This window comes from Taudactylus pleione, unplaced genomic scaffold (assembly GCF_031769625.1).
Source record: "Taudactylus pleione unplaced genomic scaffold, aTauple2 ptg000156l, whole genome shotgun sequence".
In the NCBI taxonomy this organism is placed as follows: domain Eukaryota; kingdom Metazoa; phylum Chordata; class Amphibia; order Anura; family Myobatrachidae; genus Taudactylus; species Taudactylus pleione.
Window position 1 is genome coordinate 8,108,124 of NW_028284558.1, and position 18,635 is coordinate 8,126,758.

The 18,635-nt window shown below is 43.1% G+C and overlaps 1 protein-coding gene across 1 annotated transcript in view; it reads right to left on the reverse strand.

The window, feature by feature from the left end:
* Positions 1-11,386, reverse strand: part of LOC148521625 (sodium channel protein type 2 subunit alpha-like) — a 250,848-nt gene extending 239,462 nt beyond the window's left edge. The window contains exon 1 of the mRNA XM_088474832.1: positions 11,203-11,386. The gene's annotated coding sequence lies outside the window, so the exon portion shown is untranslated. The remainder of the gene's footprint in view (positions 1-11,202) is intronic.
* Between the last annotated feature and the right edge of the window lie 7,249 nt (positions 11,387-18,635).

Consider the following 18,635-nt stretch of genomic DNA (forward strand, 5'->3'; position numbering starts at 1 on the left):
TATGTAGAAGCTCATTCTTACTAAGGGGCCGGGCGGATGCGGATCCTGGTCACATGACCGACCTCCGCCTGGCCATCCGCTGCGCTGCCCGATCGGAGGGCTCCGATCGCGGCAGCACACTGGGGGGGTAGCTGTGCCGGCGGGCTCCCCCGGCTCTGGGTAGCCGGGTGCCGGTAGGACTGGTCGCAGCAGGCGCGGCAGGTGCCGGCGGCGGGGGGAAGGAGTCAGGACTGTGACAGACAGGCTGAAGAGGCAATGCCCCTAGCATGCAGAGTTGCCCCTAGGCATTTGCTTATAATGCCTATGCCTAGGGCCGGCTCTGGAGCTTTCGCTATCTTCCTTTTCGGATTCATCCGTCCCTGTCTGGCTCATTCCGCCGGAAGCCGGGGCTTTGTGCGCCTGCGTGAACTCTAGTTCAGCAGTTCTGACTTTCACTGCTTAGGGAGAAAGCTGATTTTCGGATCAGCTGCCTCCGTGCCAGAGCAATGATGAATTGCTCTGGCACTCACAGCGCGTAGGAATGTTAATAATTGGGGTCCGCCCAGACCCCGATAATTAACATAATGAATAGACCCTTATATCTCTCATTGAAAAAATATGCTTCCATAGGGGCCTATTTATCATTAAATATTTACCGGATAGTTCCTAAATACAGCCGATTTTCAGGGTACCCACAAATATTGAGGATCCCCCAGATGTACTATGGAGGAAACACAGCAGATAGCTTCGATATCTGCTGCGGTCCCTCCAATTTCATCTGCAAATGCAACCCCCCCAAGCTTAGCCCCAATAGGATTTGTCTCGGTGACGCATGACTTGGATGATGGACATGCATGTGCCCTGACTTTGGGGGACCCGGACCAGGAAGCATTACGCTATCACACTGCTTCCAGCTCTTCATCATTCGGAGCTCGTCAGAACAATGGTAAATTTGCATAGAAAACATTTGTCACATCTACAATAAAAATGCGGCATGTGATAAATATGCCCCATAGCCTCATTGACACCTCTATGCAGCTGTAAATATAGCTACCCTTCCCTGTCCTCTCTCCTTATTTTACCTTGTGTGCCCAGTTGCCCCTCTGCCATCTGCTCATGCATGTCCCGGTGCTACATAAAGCTCAGCCTATCAAAAACCGAGCTCATAATCTTCTCCAGAGTCATTACACCCCTCTAGTCTACCTCGCTGTTGTTAACATCAATCATTTTCCAGGCCACCAGCCTGCTGCCTTGTGTCATCCTCGCCTGTGCTATCAGCTCTACTCCACACATCTAGTCCTTCGTGCTGCTATGTTGCCTTTTCCTTCGAAACATTGGCAGAATTTGCCCTTCCTCTCTATGGACATTGCCAGAGAGCTTATCCATTCTCATTTCTCCTACCTTGGCCACAGCAACCTCCTCATATCTAGGCTTTTGCATAACCCCTCAAACACAACTACAGTCCATCCTAAATACCATAGCTACTGATCTTCCTCTCTCTTCACTCCACAATAGCTTCCAGAATCCAATTTAAGATGCTCACACTGATGTTTAAAGCCAAATGTTCCCCTCATACATCTCTGGCCTCATCACAAGATTCTCTTCTTCATGCCCTCTTAGATATCTAACTTGTGCCTCCATGACTTCTCCTGAGCTGCTCCTTACTCATGTAACTCCCTACTCTGACTGACCAGACTCTCCCCAGCATTTAATCTTAAATGCTGCAACTCAAAACCCACCTCTTAACTATAGCCGATCTTACCCCTACCTGATACTGCTCACACTAGGTTCTACCAGCTATCATCCCAATCTCAACTCTTGAGATCCACTTGCTTGTATTACTTAAACATTGCCTTCTACCTCTAGATTGCAAGCTGTTATGTGAACGGCCCTTGCTACCCTCTAACTTACTTCTGCATCTTCGTCATCAGCCTTGTAGGTAGTTTTTTCTATTTTTCAGTTTAATTTTTGTTATGTATGTTTTGTTCTACCAACTGTTCAGCTCTGCAGAGTTATGTGACACCTCACAAATAAACAAAGAGTATGACAATAGCTAACAACTACACACAGCAGAAGATTAGTGAGAATCCAGTCTAAGAATTCAGCAGGAATGTAAAATCACTGAGGTATAAAGTATTTAGTGATGTCACTATACTCTAGGACTCTATGGAACAGATAGCTTCTCAAATATTGCTTCTGCCTATAAAATGGCTGCCTACAGATGTTCCACATATATCTAGCCTACTTTCGTTTTAAACAGCCCTTCTAGTCGTGCCATGCTGTGGTGCAACTCAGTAGCACCAAGTGTCTTTTCGTGTGACTTTTCCCCTTAAAATGCGCACAAGCAGCTTTTGCTGATTAAAATGATATGCGGCATGTCTATATTCTGTTCAATCATGTCTATATTCTATTCAACTGCGGTTATATCTGCATGCAAAATGCTACGGTTACAGTGTAAGTAGCTGGTACACTGTAACGTAGTGTTTCACATGCAGATACACCCGCACAGAGAATATAGGCATGCCAGATTTCACTTTAATCAGCAGAAGCTGCTTGTGCGTCCTATTCGCATCACTTTGTGAATGAGACGTATTTTAAGGGAAAAAGTCGCATGAAATTACGTTCGACGCTACCGAGACTCACGGCGCTCACACATTACGCGACTTGTAGCACATGGAGCTTAGATGTATGTGGACACATCTGTTCCCTGTATACAGCTGATACACTTTATGATCCCATTTTTGACAAATGGAATTTACCATTCAAAAAAATACAAAGTATAAAAATACAAAAGAAACAAGTTGTAACTTGCCATTTATTTTAAATAACAAAAAAATATATATTATGATTCAATGAAAACTGATACCTTCCCAGGGAAAATCATGCCTAGCTGCCAATAGTCCGGAATATGACTGGACAGTTGTGATTTCAGCTGGCCTATCAGAAATTGGGTGTGGCTATAAAATAGGTGTGTTTGAGCAGACAGAAGATCAAATGTTCCCTTTAATTTTCTCAACTCTGCTACGTAAATGAGAGCTAAAATCTGATTGGTTGCTAGAGTCATAGTTTGCCACTGCAATATTTTTTGTCCCCAAATAGTTTCCAATGGTGTATGCTACCATTTTTTTTTCTAGCTTTACTAAAAATATATTTTAGAAAGAAATCAGTAAAAACTATTGTCAGGTAAAAATAATATAATGTTTGCACTGAAAAAAAGTAAAAAAATTAGAATTGACCAAACACAACAATAAAATTGGTGTTAAGGTGCGCATCCACTACCCGACTATGGAAATACAGTACGATTACGACATCATAATCGTACAGTCCTTCCTGATCCCCTGTAGTGCCTACACTGAACGATATTTCGTTCAGTGTAGGCACCCTTCCTCATCCCTGAACAAGGCCAATGTGTCGTTATCGGCAGATTGACCGGCATGTTCAGACGATGATTGATGTTGGAAACGACAAGCCGGAGCGCGCATCGCTGGTTGTTTCCGACATTATAGTGCATGATTTGTGCAAGACTAATGAGCGATTGAATGATTACAATGTCGTAATCGTTTAATCGCTCATTAAAATCGCTTAATGGATACGCGGCTTTAGAGCCAATCTGAAAACATACATATAGTATACAGCAAAGGTTTTACCTTTTAAGGCATGGGTCTTAAACCTTTGGCCCTACAGCATGCTAAAACTGTGGCAAGGCATCCTGGGATCTGTAGTTCCACAGCAGTGGTAGGGCCAAAAGTTGAAGACCTCTGTTTTAAGGTATAATAATCAATATTTTTGGTTTTATATTTTGAAATAATGGGCCTACTTCAGAGATGTACAGTACATCACCAATGGTTTGAGATCTGTACATGCACAGAAGCTACATTGTATATTATCTTGTCCTGCGACGTCGCTTGAAGTTCCATGGACACCGCAGCCTGACTGACAGGATGCAGGTATTCCGGGGTGGAGCCAGGGACCATTTCTCAAAACGGAGACGTGTTGCCTCAGTTTTGTGGGAGTGCAGAGGACAGTGACTGCGTTCCCCGACACAGATGTACTGGCCTTGGCAGCGGAGATGAGGCGGCCATTCTGAGTAGCCTTAGGCTGACTGAGATGGTCAACGCTGCGACCAATGGTCGCGATGTACATCTGATGCTTCATCTTCAGACGCAGCCTCGCATCTGAGATACCACAGTAGATGAGTTGTGAAACTATATGCTTCCTGCGGCATTAGCATCATTTTGCACAGCCGCTGCATACAAAGTTTTGCGTCCGTCTCTGAATCAGGCCCTATGTGCTACAGAATAATTATTTGTGCAAAATTTAGCATATAATTGCACCTGAAGTTTGTTCAGGCCACAAAATCCTTCCATATTTCCTTTTTGGCTGTCAATTAAGGTAAAACAGTTATAGGAAGGATTTATCCAAACTTCTCCCTTTAATTTTGAGTCATCCACAGTGTAAATTGTGAGGAGGAAACTCTGTGGGGTCAATAATAGCTCGGAGTTGCAACCGCTGGGAGATTTAAAAAATGTAGCTGTTAGATTTAAAGCGGCAATAATTAAAAGACAAATTTTCAACTATTGCTGCTTTAAGTCTAGCGGCTAGATCCCCAAAACCTCGCAGCTGCCTGTAACTTGCTATTACCCCTGTGAGATAATCATTCCCAGTGGAACAACAGGGGACTTTCCTGTGAAAAGTGGGGCGCATGCAACTAACCGAGGGTGAGTAAGAGAATAATTTGGGCAGAATAGGCATAGTATAAGTGTTTACTTGGTATTATTGTAGATTTTCCTATTTTGTCTTTAAGCTGAGAACTCACCCTAATAAAATCAATAATACTGTCTTTATAGCAAGGTCACATTTTGGGTGGTGTAATAATCTTTTCAGCCATATACCAGAACAAACTAACATTAATATTTCAGGATTGTCAGCGTCAACCAGAAGTATAAGGTGGCAATATTCTTACATGTGTCTCAGTAACATTAGTACCTATCCCTAATTGTTCTTGTCAGTTTTCAACAGGAGAAAATCAGCCTGCTTACTCACTTTAACAGTGGCTTAGGTTAGACCAGGTGATAAGTGATGAGAGTGCTGCCACGATTTCTCCATGGCACAACCCTAGACCGAAGCCTTTGTGGTCTTTCCACAAATCCGTCATAGCTCTACCAACAACAGATTACATGGGGTAGACACAACTATCCAGATTTAAAAAGGATCATGCATAAATTGGAATAACAATATGGATGTATGAACTTTTATACAGAGGTTTGTTTGAATCAGTGTGACAGGAGCTTCTCATTACTCTGTGCTGTTGGAGGACCCTGCTCCTTCCATCATATAATTCCCGTTTGCCTCTATTTCATTACACATTATGGGGCTGATTCAGAATTACAATCAAGTGCAACATCATAATTTACAGAAATATATGCAGATATTCTCCAGTATGCAGTTGTACTTATCTATTTCTGCTGCACCCCCTCTGTGCATCTGTTTGTTGCATAGTTATTGCTATCTGCAAACATATGAACCAGGCCACAATTCTGCCTGCATTCAGTGGCAGGTGGAGAAGCAACTGACATGCGCATGACTTGGAATCGCCTATAGTAGCTCATGGTAGCATATGTTCAGCTACTGGAGCTATAATTCTGTCTGCAAGATCTATCCGCAAATCGGAGTTGCATGCTTTTCTGCTTCAGCCCCTATTACACTACCCCTGTCATAGCCGGGTTGGGTACGCAATGCCGGCGCTCAGGATCCCGTCAGCCAGAATCTTTACACCGACAGGAATACGATACCGACACCTGTCAGTAAATATTCTAACCCTACCCCAACCCTCCCTCCCCGCAGCCTAAACCTAACCTCCGCCTCTAATGCCTAAACCTCACCCTCTCCCCCTAATGCCTAACCCTATCCCTCCCCCTAGTGCCTAACACTAACCCCCTCCCCTCTGCACATCCCAAACCTAACCCTCCATCCCTAGTGCCTAAACCTAATCCTCCCCCTAGTACCTAACCCTAACCTGCCTCCTAGTGCCTAACCCTAACGCCTAACCCTCCCGCTAATCCCACTACTTACCGCAAGGATGCGGCGCCAGGATTCTAACTGATGTCGAGAATCCAGTGCTGGCATTCACTAACATAATCTAATATGACAAGTGGGTATGTGACTTACTCACACAGGATCAGCACATTTATCCCTTGAAATACTCTGTGCTGCAGTGAAAATTGTAATGTCTTCCTACTGATTTTTTTTTTCAACCCATGTCCCTGTAACAGCCAAAGATGCAGGTTATGCAGCTAAAATATAACTTATTGCAGAGAACAGTGATCTCTGGCACAGAATGACTCCTACACATATATCTCATATATCTCTAATTAATCACAATTAATCTAATCAGAGACCAGTCAAAAAACACTCTGTTTCCATATTTAAATCTGCTCATGCACAAAATAAAGTGATCTGCATATTTGATGTTCCTGCCAAACAGATGGATGTCTTCCAGCACACACGGGGGCCTGTCAGTATGGCCGGAGGATGACGGTAGCAGTGTTCTGAGGCTGGACATGCCCAATAATGATCAGATTCATTATGGTTAGACCATTATTGGACAATGCACTTGTTTTGATATCAGGCCAATCAGCTATTATATAAAGTGGTATTGCACTGTGAGAAGCCACCTTAATCATGTGCCAATAAATTCTCCATCCTCCTCAGTGTACAAAGTATGATAGCATACAGTATGCTGTACAGCCCCACTGTCTAGTATTTTATGAAAGCAAAAAAGGATTTGAGAAAAGTCATTTTTTTTACACCAGGGTGAACAAAACCTCTATCTAATCAATTATTACTTTATTACATCCTGCTTACTATGACACACATTGTGTTTGCATATAGAATTATAGGAAGTGAGCCCTGACATCATTATCTTGTCTTTGTATTGATGACCTACTGATTCGCCCTTGTCCTCCTGGCAGTGTGCATGTCACAAAATGTCTGGGAAGATTAATCTGAGTTTGGCTTTTGTTTTCCGCTGACATTCACTAGAATCTCGTATATCCCATGACGCAACATACTGTGACTCAACCCTGCCTTGGTGACAGCTTGTCCCATTGTTACCACTACTCTAAAAGGGAAACCACTGTCATCTTGGAAATGGAAATCATGTATCCCCAGCTCAGACAAGTATAGAGCTGTTTTGGATGATTTGTTTATGTCAACACATATAATTTCCTTTATTCAAATGAAATAAGGTGAATAGGAATGTCTGGTCATTTCTTTTTATCATTTGTGTTCCATAACTGAAGGTTACGTTGATTTGCAAGCATTATTTTTTTCACTGTCTGCTGTCCTGTTTAAGGTTTAGCAGTTGTCGGCAGCACAAAGGGTTAAGGGTTCACAATGGACAACAGCAATCCCAATTTGTAACAGCAATATTGTTACAAAAAGGTTAAACCCCCCCCCCCCCAAAAAAAAAGTACTATCATGGCAGTTGCCGTCATTCCCTAATGTTCTTAATAGTAAAAGGAGGAGGATTTGAGATTCAAAATTACTACAAATCTGACCTGTGCCTCGTCTCCTCTCTGTTTACCACCTCTCAATCCCGCCTCACCCATGCTGCTACCCACCTATGGGATTCCCTGCCACGCCCAATCAGAATCTCTCCTGACCTGTTATTGCTCTCTTGAAACCTAGCTCTTTCTTAGAGCCTACCTTCCCCTCACCTACAGTATACTGCCCACACTGGTCCACCCAGTCACAATCTCCACTGTGAGACACACTCGCTCCTCTTGTCTTAACTCTGTCCTTTCAACCACTCCCGTCCAGCAAGAAGGGCCCTCCCCGCCACCTCTTTTCAAGTTTACATTCGTTTTGTCTACCTTCTATGTCCATTTTATACATGCTGTGACAAATCAATGATAAAAACAATTATACTGCATTTTCAAAATGAATTGAAATGTGTCCCATTTGAAATTGGTAGCTCACAAGTAGGTAGGTTAGAAACAACTTGAATTCCGCCAGCAGCCCCATAATTAAAGCTAATGACAATAATTTGCTAATCACCTTATTACTAACTGAAGGACATAACTGAAAAAAAAAAACTATCAAAGACGAGTCCTTTAATGTCAAAGAAAAGCCAGATCGTTGTTTGGCTGTATATGGATAAATTATGAAATTAATAATTGTATTCTTCCATAGATATCTATCATATTAAAATGGTTGACACGCATTTTGTTGTGTCACTGGCCTATGTAGTATGATTTATACGATATGAAATAAATTGAAGACAATTTATTGGTTGGAAACAGAGACTACAGCAGATTACCGTCAGGAGAGGGTGGAGAGTGTATTTTCCCCAGGCCCTTATAGTACAACCACTGGATTATATATATCCTGCTATTAATAATGGGTCATTTGATATATATACACTATAGATTATTTATATATATATATATATATATATATATATATATATATACACACACACACACACACACACACACATATATATATATATATATATATATAGTGTCCAAAGGAAAGGATCGGCACTCACAGGATCACATCATCCAGAAATCAAAATGTATTGCATATACATGGTATGGCACCTGGATAAGCTGTACTGTATGTATCATATATGAGTGCCGGCAGTTTTGGACATATATATATATATTAGATTCCCTTTATATTACACCTTACTCAGATTAAACGATGAGTCCCTGCCTCGCTTTGAACATGTGTACTCTTATCTTGCTCTTGTCTTCAAAATACACACAACAGTATCCATAACCAGGGCTAACACTTTTAGGGATTGCTTCATATAATGGGATTTTAACTTCCTACAGAAATATGCACACACCTTAGGGTGCAGATAATTCATTAACCATTTTGGGGGTTGCTCGGCTTATTGGTAACATGATAAATACAGTACAGATCAAACAAAATCAGCAGCATTTGGTAGCAGTTTAATAAATATGTCCCTACGACAAGGTCAGTAGCAAATGTGCTTTCTAATAACCAGCTCTATAAGAGCTAGTGTATGGAACAAAACCTAATTTCAGACCTCACCCAAAGGATGCTGACAGGAACTACTCTATAATTAATGACCCTTCCAAAGGAAGTGACCACATTTGATGAGTCAGGTGAATTCAATCATTTCGACAACTGCAGCAGAAAATAAACCAAACAAGGGTCTACATCATAATACCCTCTTCTAAGTATAAAGCAAGTAAGCACTCTATGCAAATGAAAAGTTCCTGCATGGTGGCACATTGAAATAAACGTGTTCTCGGATATTTCCAAACAAAGAGGCCTCTTGGGAAGGGTCATGGTACAAGGCCCTGGATGCAGATGAGCTGATCGGTGATAAGGGAATGTACTATGCAATCGCTTAATCGATCCTAGAATAAACATAGCACTATACATTTTTGGAAAACAGTTTTAATCTCAAAACCAACAATATTATCAATGGCATCACATAGAAGAAATGATTAGCAGCGCTGCACATCCAGTCTAAGGTTAGCCATAGTATTGTACTCAGGACAAACCTTTGGTTCCCAAGCAGATTTCACATTTTGGGCCCAAGCAATACAAGCTTGGGTTTATTTTTAGCTGAGCCTATTTCTGTCAGGAATTGAATTCGGGGTTAATTTGACGTCTATAAAAATGCAGACGTACACTAGCACTGTACATTTTTGGGAAATGCGCAAAAGAAATCAATGGTGTCACGTTAGTTACAATATGCAGCATTGCCTGAGTTTATGAAACCAGCTAGTGCCATCTAATGGAGTAAATACATGATGACACTCAGGCCATTAACAGGCATGGTAATGGACCGCATCTGGATGTGGAGGTGCCTCATCCTTCTGTGCCTTTTTTTTCCCTTCTAAATACAGTCACGCATTAATTGGAGATCTAGTTCCTCTGGTTAGAATAAATGTCTACAGCGTTGGGTTACATTTTATCACCACACTGCAAGAAAATTAACAGCTATTATTCATTTTCAAAGCCCATCATCAATTCCGGACACGTTTTCGCAAGCATTGAAACCACAGAAAATGTATTATTTGTATCCCCTTATATCATATCGGTTGCTCTTTGTAATGCTAGGTTTGTATTGCGTTAGAGAGTAATACAAAGCATTATATTTATAAATCCCGGTGTTTGCTCGGCTTGTGAATATTAAGTGTGTTGTGTGTGTAGGTAGTATTTGTGTGTTTTATGTACGTGTTTATTAAACAACTGTGTTGAGTCCTATTGTCTGCACCAATGAAGGCCTTAATAACAATGCCCAATATTAGTTATAATGGTATGAAAGAACATTTCTGTTTAAAAGTAATAAGAACTTGGCTTCTAGATTTTTATCTCATGACTGGACTAGATTAATTGTATGCACACTTGCAATGGTAGCACAATCTAGCAACAGATTTAGATAAATGCCAGTTGGATCTACCCGATCTAAACATATCAATATTATTATTATGCATTCCACACAAATTCCATAGTACTCAAATCGAATCAATTATTAGGAATCTCAAGTGAACGCTGCAACCTGAGTCATGTAAGGAGGAGACCAGGCTGACCAACAATACCAGCTGTGATCTGCATTGTGTCTACACCACGTCCTGGGGTCTCAGGAAACACTAGCCTGCTGTTTGCGCAGAATGCTGATTCTCAACCAATATGACCTTTGCTGGAGATGCCTTATGCAAAACTTCAGGATAGGCTTCCCATTTTTTTATTCTTATGATAGGTACCTATACTGCATCATGAATTCACCAGGTGCCCTCACACCACACCAGTTAACACTGCCAGGATCATGGAAGGTAATTTTTTTTTTTAATGATTGGGGGTAGCTCACATCATATGCACCATATGACTCCAAAATGCTATGCATAGACATGACTGTGGGCAGCACCAATATTGGGGGTTCTCAAGCATCCACAGCACCCACAGTATTGGCCTCCTATGGTCACCATAGGCCACTAAATGAAGGTGGTGTGAAAATGCAGCAGTGCCAGGTAAAATTCCAGTGTCAGCTACTAGAGAGAAAAAAAAACAAAAACAGAATCTCAACTGTTCTTTGCAATATTGCAAAAGCTGCTCCTATCTCCCATACATCCCTACCAACTGCACCCAATGCGGAGACTGCAGCAATGTGCAAACATGATTAATAAATCAAGCAGAGAATCGGCTTAACAGCAATGCTGGAAAATGCTGCAGGCTTACCTGATGTAGGAGAAACTCTGTAATGAATCATATCAGGAGAAGGACCTGCACCAAGAAATAATCAGGATGGAATGCTGCTCCTGATGGAGATGCTGAAATCCCTAGCCACAAAAGCTGACAAAGCATTTACCCTTAATCCATTATCATTGAAAAAGACCGTGAAGCTCCTTCACAGCCCTCTTCATTTCTTCCTCTGCTTCCTGCTCTGAGCATCACTCTACAGTGGCTAATATATACCAGGAAAAGGCTTACAGAAGCATACAGGACTGCAAAGGAACCCTGTGTACTGGTTCCACCTGCTGGTAGAACGGCTAACTGCAGCATGCAGCTAGCACACATATACTACAGCTTTTCTGCAAAGGCTTTGCCGCATGACTGACAACACAGCTAGAATGAAAATGTTACAGAAAGGGATGATATATATGCACTGGAAACGGCAATTCTTTTGAGTGGGGCTACAAACAAGTGTGGAGAAATGAAGGCCAGCTTTAGCTCCTGTTGATCTGCAGCAGATGCAGCCCGTTTTGTTATAAAGGGTGCCTTTGTCATGCAGTTAAGTGTGGCACCAACTTCCATTTACAGCCAGAATGATATATCATTGAGTTGAATGTAAAAGACTGCACAGTAGTAGGAATATTGAACGGTAACTGAAACCCTGCTGCTGTAAACAATGCACTGTAGTACTATATCCATGTTATGCATTTGTAGTGCATGCTGCCTCACTACTCCAATCTTCCTGCAAAACTCCAGGAAAACCACCTGCTTTTTGCTCCAAACCCCTTCTATCCTGTTTAGTCCCTGCTCAAAATTTCAATGCTCCTTTCTGCCATAGACTAATCATCCATCATCTGTCATTCATGCTATTGGCCTCCTATGAACCTCTCTCCCCCAGTCCTTCCATACATACTCCATGCTCCAAAGGTGCTTACTGCAGATCTTATCATCAATATGCCCTGCTCAGTGCCCAATAACTCTATTCTCCATGCGCGAAATACGTGTTCAGTATAATGGACTGGAGTCCATAAGACCCCTACCCATTATACTGTGGCAAAGACTAAAAAAATAAACATAAATCCACAATTTACAGAATAAAAAAAAAATTACTAATGGATCCCCCATCCCCACCCCCCAAGCATGCTTTCATCACTTTATAAAATGTTTGGCAATATATTCTTTTGTCTTCGCCTAAGATATTACAAAGTACTTGGGCCACGACCTTACTGGGGCCCTGAGCAGGCCAAGGAGTCATAACCACAAACCCAAGATGGAGTAGTCATGCCTCCTTCAGCGAGCACCACTGCAAAGCTTCTGTAAAGGGCACACAACAGTGCTTGACTAAGGCCACATGATGATGGCCATGCCCACTTGTGCATGGCCCAACCAATCTCTTGGGGGCCCTGGAGATGATATAACAAACTGGAGCAGCCTTACCGGAATCAGTAGAAAAACATGAAAGGAATGGTGGATAGCTAGCTCTACAGCTTTTTCACTCCTGTAGCAAGGCCCATCCCCAAACACTGCACTAATCCAAAAAGCTATGTTGTCATGGCTATTGTTCACTCTAAACTGAACTTTTTGGATACTATAGTTCTAATAGATGAATTGGTGCAGTCCTTCAGGGTGGAGTTCTCAAAACATTAAATGCCAACTCCCACTCATAACACCCGAAGCAACATCCCCCAACCCATGTAGCAGAATTGTGGGGGACTGCTGCATTTGTGGAAAATTCACCACCGCCAGTACTTCAGTGCTTCTTCTCCCCACAATGGTAACTGTGGCAACTTCATACAGTGATGTGTGTCGTATAAATCACAGGCATTGACTGTGCGGGAAAGCAATTGTAATCAGTTATTGTCTGTGGGGGAGATTTATCAAAGCTTGGAGAGAGATAAAGTTGAAAGAGATAAAGGGAGCAATGTATTATAGAGGCACGGATCCTGCTTCGGCTCTTTACCGAGGCGAAGCAAGAAGCACTACCGATGAGATGTATTAACATCTCATCTGCCAGAGTGGGGGGGTGGAAACTCCCCGGAGTGGGGGGTAGAAACCCCCCACTCCAGTGATCCCCGCTAGAGCCCACAGTGCATCAGCATTGTGCCGATGCACTGTGTCTCCCTTCCCGGCCGACTCCACTGGGCATGCGCGAGATCTCGCAAGCATCGCAAGATCTCAGTGCAGCCCGGAGCCCGCCCAGACGCTGCAGCAGGGACAGTGCTGTACCTGCTGTAGTCATAGGGCAACGACAGTTGCAGCTATCAGAACAGTCAGTGGCACTGACCGTTTGTACATAGCCCAGCACATCGGCATGCTTTCTTGTAGATAGCAGCGCTGATGATGACAGGGGCGCATAACATCCCTGTCATTTAACACTGAGCCCCACAATAATACATGGGGAAAAAGCGGTATCTAAGCACATAACCACGCGCTGATACCACTTCTTCCCCATATCGTCTATTCACCCCTTCATAGAGCTCCCCCATTGTACCAACCAATCAGCTTCTGACATTTTTCAAACGCGGCCTGTAAGGTGACAGGAGCTGACTGGTTGGTACTTTATCTCTCAGGGAATTCAGTTCAGCCCGTTAACTTTGCACGGGTGAAATAGAGCGGTAGCCTCGGGCTTTATTGTCTTAGGCTATTCAATAAGACTCCCTTTTTCACTCCAATCTCCTTTTTAATGAGTGTTAAAAAGGGACATTAAGTGCAGGTAATGGATGTTAACTCATGAAATCAGTAAAAAGTTCACGGACTTATGTGTTAACTGGGTGTTTTCACCCATTAACTGCATGCTTGTCGGGGATTTCACTTTAACTTAATGGGGCTAATTGAATTCTATCTCTCTCCAACCTTTAATAAATGTGCCCCATAGTTAGTAATAGCGTAGTTTTAGTTTTGGCTGTTATTGCTGCAAAGCTGGTGTTAGTGAGTAATGATTAGCAGGGCTGTAACTAGGGTGGTGCGACCAGTGCCATAGCACAGGGCACCGCAGGGCAGGGGGCGCTGTTTGGACCTGTCAATTTTCCTGTTTATTAGCATTCTCACTTGTAGCTTCCTCTTCTTTTATCTGCAGCAAAATGATTTAACGCTGAGTCTGACTTTAAACGTTGGCCTATTCTGTATTTACAATCTCCCCTGAAATTATTATTGTCCATATTTTGTAATCCATCAACACTATTCGAGCTGGTTACACACCTGCAGATCTGACAAATGCTGTGACCCCACACAGCGATTATGTAATCATTGTGCACCTGTTTACACTGAGCAATTTTTATTTAGCTCATTGTTTGCTGTCTTTGGATGTCTTCAAGGGAATCAGGAGGTCTGGAATGAAATAACGTATGCAGCACATCAGACCCTGAGCTCCCAATCTGACTGTTGCAGGAGCATTTGATGCCGTTTACCAGCTAACGCTCCTGCATACACACTATATAATTATTGGGCTGATCATACAATTATCGGCTGATCGGTCCGATAATTGTATAGTGTGTACTCGACTAAAGAGGCAGACATGCTATATCATTATGAAACACAAACAACTTTCATGTAAGGACTCCATTTCATACAGAACAATATTATGGGGACAATCTGTGCACTCGTCTCTGGTGCCCCCACAAAACAGGGATCCCATAAAAACAGAACAATTGCTTAGCCCTCTGCCACAAACCATTGGCCGCATGTGACGCTGTCCATGAGGACTTATGGGAAACTACACTGTCTAATATTGGTCTGCACTGTTACAGCCATCTAAGCAGTAGTGGAGCAGAACTCGCTGTCACAGCCATCTAGGCAGTAGTGGGGCATAATCCACTGTTACACCCATCTAGGCAGTAGTGGGGCATAATCCACTGTTACACCCATTTAGGCAGTACTGGTGAGAAGAACCCACTGCCACACCCATCTAGGTAGTAGTGGTGAGAAGAACCCACTGCCACACCCATCTAGGCAGTAGTGGGGCATTACCCACTGTCATACCCATCTAGGCAGTAGTGGGGCATAACCCACTGTCATACCCATCTAGGCAGTAGTAGTGAGAACAAACTGTCACATCCATCTAGGCAGTAGTGGTGAGAACCCACTGTCACACCCATCTAGGCAGTAGTGGCGAGAACCCACTGTCACACCATTCTATGCAGTGGTGGAGAGAACCCACTGTCAAACCCATTTAGGCAGTAGTGGAGAGTACCCACTATCACACCCATCTATGCAGTAGTGGAGAGTACCCACTGTCACACCCATCTAGGCAGTAATGGAGAGTACCCACCGTCACACCCATCTAGGCAGTAGTGGAGAGAACCCACTGTCACACCCATCTAGGCAGTAGTGGAGAGAACTCACTGTCACACCCATCTAGGCAGTAGTGGAGAGTACCCACTGTCACACCCATCTAGGCAGTAGTGGAGAGTACCCACTGTCACACCCATCTAGGCAGTAGTGGAGAGAACCCACTGTCACACTCATCTAGGCAGTAGTGGAGAGTACCCACTGTCACACCCATCTATGCAGTAGTGGAGAGTACCCACTGTCACACCCATCTAGGCAGTAGTGGAGAGAACCCACTGTCACACCCATCTAGGCAGTAGTGGAGAGAACCCACTGTCACACCCATCTAGGCAGAAGTGGAGAGAACCCACTGTCACACCCATCTAGGCAGTAGTGGTGAGAACCCACTGTCACACCCATCTAGGCAGAAGTGGAGAGAACTCACTGTCACACCCATCTAGGCAGTAGTGGAGAAAACCCACTGTCACACCCATCTAGGCAGTAGTGGAGAGAACCCACTGTCACACCCATCTAGGCAGTAGTGGAGAGAACTCACTGTCACACCCATCTAGGCAGTAGTGGAGAGAACCCAGTCACACCCATCTAGGCAGTAGTGGAGAGAACCCACTGTCACACCCATCTAGGCAGTAGTGTAGAGAACCCACTGTCACACCCATCCCACTGTCATGCCCATCTAGGCAGTAGTGGAGAGAACCCACTGTCACACCCATCCAGGCAGTAGTGGAGAGAACCCACCGTCACACCCATCTAGGCAGTAGTGGAGAGAACCCACTGTAACTCCCATCTAGGCAGTAGTGGAAAGAACCCACTGTCACACCCATCTAGGCAGTAGTGGAGAGAACCCACTGTCACACCCATCTAGGCAGTAGTGGAGAGAACCCACTGTCACACCCATCTAGGCAGTAGTGGAGAGAACCCACTGTCACGCCCATCTAGGCAGTAGTGGAGAGAACCCACTGTCACACTCATCTAGGCAGTAGTGGAGAGAACCCACCGTCACACCCATCTAGGCAGTAGTGGAGAGAACCCACTATCACACCCATCTAGGCAGTAGTGGAGAGAACCCACTGTCACACCCATCTAGGCAGTAGCATAGCAGAATCAACAGTGCTAACAAATAGGAGTGTGGAGATCTGGGCCTTTTTCATAAGCTACTTGCCCTGGCCTCACATATTCGTACAGTAACAAATCTGTGCTTTTGGGGGCCAAGCTCCTTCCACTATCTATCTCTCACAGTCTGTAGCTTCTTGTTTGCTTCCATTCCTTCACACCATGTCACTGCCTCTGTAACAAGCAGCCTGTCCTCACTTACATTATGAATCGTATGATCAGTATATTTATAAGGGTGCGGTATGAAAAGTCAACAGTCAAAATGTCGACATCAGAATATTGACAGGTTCTGAATGTCGACAGTCTAAATGGATGTTAGGTCGACAGGTAAAAGATCAACATTCATAAATGGCAACATGGTTATAATGTTGACTTTTAGCATGTCAACACCAGCATGTCGATATACATTTTTTCCTTATTTTAGTCAAACCCTAATGCTGGCCACACACATAGCGATATTTCACCCGATCTGGTCGATTCCGACACATTGGAATGACAGATCGTGTAAAATATGGCCAAATCGGGATGCAATGCGCGTCCCCGCTTGTCGTAAATCGCATCATCAGATCTGCCGTGCACTAGGGCAGATCTGACAATCTAGGAGGCGATGCACTGTGAAAGTCTGGATGCAGGAGAGATCGTATGAAGATTGGACACCAAATCGTGTGCAGATCGTGTGGAGATCATGTGCAGAGCTGCCGGGGAGAGGTTCAAGGGAAATGGTACACATCGGCTGATCGTGTGCAGATCGCTATGTGTGTGGGCACCTTAACCCTAAAAATAACACAAAAATGTACTGTCGACCTTCTATGAGCATGTCGACTAAACGCTCATGTCGAGATTCTGACTGTCACATTCAGAACCTGCCGACGTTTCGTCACCCATTCATTGTGAACATTCTGATTATCTGGTTGGCTAGTAATCCAGGTACACACAATACAATAATGATTTCATATTCATACCTCCCAGCTGTCCTGGTTTCGGCAGCACAGGTATGACTTGAGGCCGTTAAGCAGACTCCCCTCCATAGTGCAAGTACAATATTAGAAAATGTATCCAACTTCCTTCCAAATTGTAATTAACATTACCGTTTTCATCTATCAGTATTATAAATCTTTACTTATGTCATTGTCAATTAACATGTCCACTCTACCCATGGTGGCTTGCAATAAGACAGTGACACAAATAAATTAATGGACATGACGTTTGTGAGTTGAGTACATCATATAGATGTCAGCACCAAATTACTTATTATCCAGGCAATAATAGTACTGGAGTGTACAGTTTATATGCATTAACGACCGGACACCAAGGAAACTGTGTAGTGCTAGGAAGATAGACAAGAAAGCCATACATTTGATAATAAGTAATGCACCTACTTTAGCATAGGCACTTGGGTTTAGCTCTCCCAGGTGATTGAAAGCACTCATCTTGCTAATGATGTATAATGCACACATTATCTGTGGTTGTTAATACAGTACAATCTCAGTCCATGCTTTTTGCTCTCTTAATTTCCTTCTAAGTGTGTCTGTACAACTTGGCCCCATTCTTTGGGTCCATTCAGCATATATCATCCAAAATTGTTTTCTTAAATGTTTAAATCAACATTTTTGCACTTTATTGTTTTACAATACCACAGCTAATAGCATGTAGAGGAAATATACAATTCTAGGCATTATTTTTTTATTACATGGTTCAGCTTATAGAATATTTTTAACAGTACAAACAATTTTCAACTACCGTATATCTATATATTACGATTATTTTTAATACTAGGTGGGAAAAAAAAATCAAATTTTGTAAATTTGCTGCTTGTACAGTATTTAGTTGATAAGCAGCCCCTCCCTTTGTAGTACAGGAATAATTTTAAAAGTGCTTTATGATGTAATGCAAACAAGAGCTGTGCTAGGGGGCGTGGTTATGCCTTGTTGGCAGCCTTAATTAGCAGTAGTGGCCCCCCCCCTGCACCCCTATATGTAAAATAACCATATCTGGTTAATCTTTGACCATCTAAGACATGGGGGTATATTTACTAAAGTGAG